The sequence below is a fragment of the Bombina bombina genome, chromosome 9 (assembly GCF_027579735.1).
Source record: "Bombina bombina isolate aBomBom1 chromosome 9, aBomBom1.pri, whole genome shotgun sequence".
NCBI lineage: Eukaryota > Metazoa > Chordata > Amphibia > Anura > Bombinatoridae > Bombina > Bombina bombina.
Genome location: NC_069507.1, coordinates 59,334,188 through 59,342,196, shown reverse-complemented (window position 1 = coordinate 59,342,196; position 8,009 = coordinate 59,334,188).

Below are 8,009 nucleotides of genomic sequence, written 5' to 3'. Positions count from 1 at the left end.
GGTACCTTGCATTCCTATTGGCTGATATTTTGAAATCAACCAATAGGATGAGAGCTACTGAAATCTTATTGGCTGATTTGAACAGCCAATAGGATTTCAGTAGCTCTAATCCTATTGGCTGATTTAAAAATTTCAGTCAATAGGAATGCAAGGTACCCCAAATTGAATGCGGTACCTTGCATTCAATCTTCAGTGTACGATGGACATCGGATGGAGAGGAACGCCGTCGCCGCCGCCACCGAGGACCGCCATCGCTGAGGACTGCCGCCGTTGAGGACCACTGCTAAGGATCCACGCATCGGGGAAGACAGCTCTTGACCTCTGCTCTGCGCCGCCTTTGTTGTGGATGAAGATAGAAGATGATGGAGCTGCCTGGACTTCTCCACCAGACTTCAGGTACGGTGAGTACTTATTTGGGGCTTAGTCTTAGGCTTTTTTTATTTTTTGGGGTGACTTTTTTTTAGATTAGGGTTTTTTGGGCTGGAAAAGAGCTGATTGCTCTTTTAAGGGCAGTAAAAGAGTTGGATGCCCTTTTAAGAGCAATGCCCATACAAATGCTTCTTTAGAGGCAATCAGTAGTTAAGGTGATTTTTAGTGTTAGGTTTTTTTATTTTGGAGGGTTTGGTGGGGGGTTTACTGTTAGGGGGTAATTGGTAATTTTTGTAAGTAAAAGAGCTGTTTAACTTAGGGCAATGCCCTACAAAAGGCAATTTTAAGGGCTATTGGTAGTTTAGTATTAGAATAGGGGGTATTTTTATTTTGGGGGGATTTTTTATTTTTATAGGGCTATTAGTTTACGTTTACATTTTTTATTTTGAATAGCTTTGTTTATTTTTTTCTGTAATTTTACTTTTTCTAACTTTAGCTTGGGGGTTTGTATTTGTTAAACATAGACTGCCCTCTGTGCAGGCTTATCGCCTAGTGGGTAATAAAGTGATTATCTAACTTTTTAAAAAGTAAAACAGTTTCAAGTAGACTGTCCCTTTAAGTTTATGTAAGACTGTTTCAAGCACCTAATTTTTTTTCCATTTTTTTTTTTTGCCTTGTAGTCTCCACTGTCTTACAGCAGAATATGATTCACTATATGAGACCCATTATTGTTAAAGTAAAATATATCATTGTAATCCAGAGAAATAGCTTTTATTAATATATTGAAATAAATGTTTTGTGGTATTATTTGGTCACAAGATCCAACTTAAAAATAGTGGGGTTTCTGCCAATACGCAAATGTAAGATTTTAACACTTGTTTTTCCCCAGGGGCAGAAAAGGTAACCTTTTTACTGAGCCACAATAACTACCATTATATTTTGCACTTTATGCATTGAAATTTCATTTTTACTAATAAAGTTTGCCGTGAACAGTATTGCAGCGACACAAAGGGATACTATTCTGACATGTATTGTTTTGGTAGAAACAACATATTTTTAAAGGGGTATGAAATTAAAAATTAAACTTTTATGCTTCAGATAGGTGCAATTTTTACGAGACTTTTCAGTTTTCATATATTATCAAATTGACTTTGTTTTCTTTGTATCCTTCTTTTGGAAATCATATCTAGGTAAGCCCAGCAGCAAGAACTCACTACTGAGGTCAGACACAGTATGGAAGCAAAAACTGTGAGATATTGTATATCTAATTTGCATATATTACCCAGAGTTCTCTGGTGCATTAGTAAACAGACTACTTCTATGGGAAGGCAAGCGACGAAACTTGTGTAAATGTGCTAATCAGCTATACAATAATTTTTATGGTTCTTACTTTTTATGCAATAGAGGATTTGAATCTCACAGTTTAATTTCTTCCATAACTTAAATAATATTGCTTTAAGCTTTAAATATAATAGCATAAATGCAACTACAAAAATATTCTTTATGAAAATCTTAAGAGGGGTTTGGGATTTAGCTTATTAAATGGATACTAAACCCAATTATTTTCTCTCATGACTCAGATAGAGCATGCAATTTTAAGCAACTTTCTAATTTACTCCTATTATCAATTTTTCTTTGTTCTCTTACTATCTTTATTTAAAAAGCAGGAATGTAAAACCGGACCATTTTTGGTTCAGAACCTGGGTTACGCTTGCTTATTGGTGGCTAAATGTAGCCACCAATAAGCAAGAGCTATACAGGGTGCTGAACCTAAAATGGGTTGGCACCTAAGCTTTACATTCCTGTTTTTAAATAAAGATAGCAAGAGAATGAAGAAAAATGGATGATATGAGTAAATTAGAAAGTTGCTTAAATTGCATGCTCTATCTGAATAATGAAATAAATAAATTGGGTTTAGTGTCCCTTTAACTGTCCATTGCTTCACTTCATATTACACAACTCTTTTAGTTATAAGTTAGTTATATATAATTATATAGGAATTAAATGGTGCATGTTGTAGCCAAATGTACTTAATATGTTGCTCATAATAGAATAGGCTTTATATAAAGTTGTTCAAAAGGTTCTGGAGGCGGAGCCAGTAACTGTTGTACCAAACGACAATGACCCACATTCCAATCCATTAGAATTCCTCTTGCATCCTTTTTGCTAAACCATTTAACTGTTAGACAGTGTTTGTAATTGTAAATCTACTGACATTTGTAAATTATATCACCAAAGAATCTAGTTAAAGAAACATCCATATAAAGAGAATGTTGTATCGCTCTGTTTAAAGTAAATACATTAATTAATGCTCCTCTGCTGAAAAAAACTACTTTTTTTCTGGGGAGTTGTCGTTTCAGCCAGGATTTAAAGGGACATGAAACCCAAAAATGTTCTTAACTAATTCAGATACAGCATAACATTTTAACAACTTTCCATTTTACTTCTAATACATAATTTGCTTTGTTCTCTTAGTATTATTTGTTGAAAATCATACCTAGGTAGACTTCGGAGCTGAGAGGTTGCTGCTGATTGGTGGCTAAACATATATACCTCTTGTCATTGGCTTACCGTAGTGTTCAGCTAGCTCCCAGTAAGTGTATTGCTGCACCTTCAACAAAGGATACCAAGGGATTGAAGCAAAACATATAATAGGAGTATATTGGAAACTTGTTTAAAAATGTATGTTCTGTCTGAACCATGATGAAAATGATCGTTTTTCATGTCCCTTTAATAATATAAGATCATACAGTTCCTGTTATGTTCACTCTTCATTTAAACTATCTTTACCATATTACAAGCAAAAAATATTTTTTAACATTTAATTGCTGCTCTTTTATTTACACATCAGTAACATGATGAGTACTATGTTCTGTTATTTAAATGTCAGTAACATGATGAGTACTACGTTCCGTTATTTACATGTCAGTAACAATATGAGTACTATGTTCTGTTATTTATATGTCAGTAACATGATGAGTACTATGTTCTGTTATTTAAATGTCAGTAACATGATGAGTACTACGTTCCGTTATTTACATGTCAGTAACAATATGAGTACTATGTTCTGTTATTTATATGTCAGTAACATGATGAGTACTATGTTCCGTTATTTACATGTCAGTAACATGATGAGTACTATGTTCTGTTATTTACACGTCAGTAACATGATGAGTACTAAGTTCTGTTATTTACATGTCAGTAACAAGATGAGTACTATGTTCTGTTATTTACACGTCAGTAACATGATGAGTACTATGTTCTGTTATTTACATGTCAGTAACAAGATGAGTACTATGTTCTGTTATTTATATGTCAGTACCATGATGAGTACTATGTTCTGTTATTTACATGTCAGTAAAAGATGAGTACTATGTTCTGTTATTTATATGTCAGTAACATGATGAGTACTATGTTCTGTTATTTACATGTCAGTAACAAGATGAGTACTATGTTCTGTTATTTATATGTCAGTAACAGGATGAGTACTATGTTCTGTTATTTACACGTCAGTAACATTATGAGTACTATGTTCTGTTATTTACACGTCAGTAACATGATGAGTACTATGTTCTGTTATTTACACGTCAGTAACATGGTGAGTACTATGTTCTGTTATTTACACGTCAGTAACATGATGAGTACTATGTTCTGTTATTTACACGTCAGTAACATGGTGAGTACTATGTTCTGTTATTTACACGTCAGTAACATGGTGAGTACTATGTTCTGTTATTTACATGTCAGTAACATGATGAGTACTATGTTCTGTTATTTACATGTCAGTAACATGATGAGTACTATGTTCTGTTATTTACATGTCAGTAACAAGATGAGTACTATGTTCTGTTATTTACATGTCAGTAAAAGATGAGTACTATGTTCTGTTATTTACATGTCAGTAACAAGATGAGTACTATGTTCTGCTATTTATATGTCAGTAACATGATGAGTACTATGTTCTGTTATTTCTATGTCAGTAACATGATGAGTACTAAGTTCTGTTATTTACATGTCAGTAACAAAATAAGTACTGTTCTGTTATTTATATGTCAGTAACATGATGAGTACTATGTTCTGTTATTTACATGTCAGTAACAAGATGAGTAGTGTGTTCCGTTATTTACATGTCAGTAACATGATGAGTACAATGTTCTGTTATTTAGATGTCAGTAACATGATGAGTACTATGTTCTGTTATTTACATGTCAGTAACAAGATGAGTACTATGTTCTGTTATTTATATGTCAGTAACATGATGAGTTGATGAGTACTATGTTCTGTTATTTATATGTCAGTAACATGATGAGTACTATGTTCTGTTATTTACATGTCAGTAACAAGATGAGTACTATGTTCTGTTATTTACATGTCAGTAACATGATGAGTACTATGTTCTGTTATTTACATGTCAGTAAAAGATGAGTACTATGTTCTGTTATTTACACAGCAGTAACATGATGCGTACTATGTTCTGTTACTTCCATGTCAGTAACATGGTGAGTACTATGTTCTGTTATTTACATGTCAGTAACATGATGAGTACTATGTTCTGTTATTTACATGTCAGTAACATGATGAGTACAATGTTCTGTTATTTACACGTCAGTAAAAAATGAGTACTATGTTCTGTTATTTACATGTCAGTAACAAGATGAGTACTATGTTCTGTTATTTATATGTCAGTAATATGATGAGATGATGAGTACTATGTTCTGTTATTTATATGTCAGTAACATGATGAGTACTATGTTCTGTTATTTACATGTACAAGATGAGTACTATGTTCTGTTATTTACATGTCAGTAACATGATTAGAACTATGTTCTGTTATTTACATGTCAGTAACAAGATGAGTACTATGTTCTGTTATTTGCATGTCAGTAACAAGATGAGTACTATGTTCCGTTATTTACATGTCAGTAACATGATGAGTACTATGTTCTGTTATTTACATGTCAGTAAAAGATGAGTACTATGTTCTGTTATTTACACAGCAGTAACATAATGAGTACTATGTTCTGTTATTTACATGTCAGTAACATGGTGAGTACTATGTTGTGTTATTTACATGTCAGTAACATGATGAGTACTATGTTCTGTTATTTACATGTCAGTAACATGATGAGTACTATGTCCTGTTATTTACATGTCGGTAACAAGATGAGTACTATGTTCTGTTATTTACATGTCAGTAACAAGATGAGTACTATGTTCCGTTATTTACATGTCAGTAACATGATGAGTACTATGTTCTGTTATTTACATGTCAGTAAAAGATGAGTACTGTGTTCTGTTATTTACACTGCAGTAACATGATGAGTATTATGTTCTGTTATTTACATGTCAGTAACATGATGAGTACTATGTTCTGTTATTTACATGTCAGTAACATGATGAGTACTATGTCCTGTTATTTACATGTCAGTAACATGATGAGTACTATATTCTGTTATTTACACACAGTAACATGATGAGTACTATGTTCTGTTATTTTCACGTCAGTAACATGATCGGTACTATGTTCTGTTATTTACACGGCAGTAACATGATGAGTACTATGTTCTGTTATTTATATGTCAGTAACATGATGAGTACTATGTTCTGTTATTTACATGTCAGTAACATGATGAGTACTATGTTCTGTTATTTTCACGTCAGTAACATGATGAGTACTATGTTCTGTTATTTACATGTCAGTAACATGATGAGTACTATGTTCTGTTATTTACATGTCAGTAACACGATGAGTACTATGTTCTGTTATTTACACGACAGTAACATGATGAGTACTATGTTCTGTTATTTACATGTCAGTAACATGATGAGTACTATGTTCTGTTATTTACATTTCAGTAACAAGATGAGTACTATGTTCTGTTATTTACACGTCAGTAACATGATGAGTAATATGTTCTGTTATTTACACGTCAGTAACATGATGAGTACTATGTTCTGTTATTTACACGGCAGTAACATGAGTACTATGTTCTGTTATTTACATGTCAGTAACATGATGAGTACTATGTTCTGTTATTTACATGTCAGTAACATGATAAGTACTATGTTCTGTCATTTATATGTCAGTAACATGATGAGTACTATGTTCTGTTATTTATATGTCAGTAACAGGATGAGTACTATGTTCCGTTATTTACATGTCAGTAACATGATGAGTACTATGTTCTGTTATTTATATGTCAGTAACAAGATGAGTACTATGTTCTGTTATTTACATGTCAGTAACATGATGAGTACTATGTTCTGTTATTTAATGTCAGTAACATGATGAGTACTATGTTCTGTTATTTATATGTCGGTAACAAGATGAGTACTATGTTCTGTTATTTACATGTCAGTAACAAGATGAGTACTGTGTTCTGTTATTTACATGTCAGTAACAATATGAGTACTATGTTCTGTTATTTACATGTCAGTAACATGATGAGTACTATGTTCTGTTATTTACATGTCAGTAGCATGATGAGTACCATGTTCTGTTATTTACATGTCAGTAACATGATGAGTACTATGTTCTGTTATTTATATGTCAGTAATATGATGAGTACTATGTTCTGTTATTTACATGTCATTAACATGATGAGTACTGTGTTCTGTTATTTACACGGCAGTAACATGATGAGTACTATGTTCTGTTATTTATACGTCAGTAACATGATGAGTACTATGTTCTGTTATTTACATGTCATTAACATGATGAGTACTATGTTCTGTCATTTACTCGGCAGTAACATGATGAGTACTATGTTCTGTTATTTTCACGGCAGTAACATGATGAGTACTATGTTCTGTTATTTACATGTCAGTAACATGATGCGTACTATGTTCTGTTATTTACATGTCAGTAACATGATGAGTACTATATCCTGTTATTTACATGTCAGTAACATGATGAGTACTATATCCTGTTATTTACATGTCAGTAACATTATGAGTACTAAGTTCTCACACACACATAAAATTATCTATAGGCATGGGCAGTATGTTGCAAATGCACAATGTCATCTTTTTGGCTGTGGCTGTTTACATTAAACCCGGACATTTGCATGTCCCGACCTGACTCAGCTTCAAACCCGGACACACAACCTGAACAGTCCGGGTCATTCCCAGACAAGGGACAACATTAGTTTACACATAGGCCAAAGCAGTTTTAAGGGAAAACAATTACTTTTAATAGTTTTGTCATTTTATGCATAAAAAAAGGTAAAAGAAAATAAAAAAAGAAGAGGAAGTAGAAGAAACATATTAAAATGAGAATATAAAACCAAATACACCCCAAATCAATAGATTAATAGATACATTTTGATTAAGTTTCTGCACCTAAGTAAGATCAGCAAGCTGTAGCAAGGTAATATGGTGCCATCTAGTGGTCATAATCTAATAGTACAGTCTAATGAACAGAAAATGGAAGAAAGTGTTGAAATAAATAGATCAGTGCTATCTCTAGCGGATATTTTTGAGGTCTTCAGGTCCTCGAATTATTCTTTTTCAAAGTCTGTTAAGTTGGTAGTTAGCTGCATTGGTGTGGGGTAACTTGGTGTGTTGTGCAAAGAGAATACACCAATAATAATTAAAAATAAAATAATTAAAACTACTGGACTGTGCTGATCTAGATACAA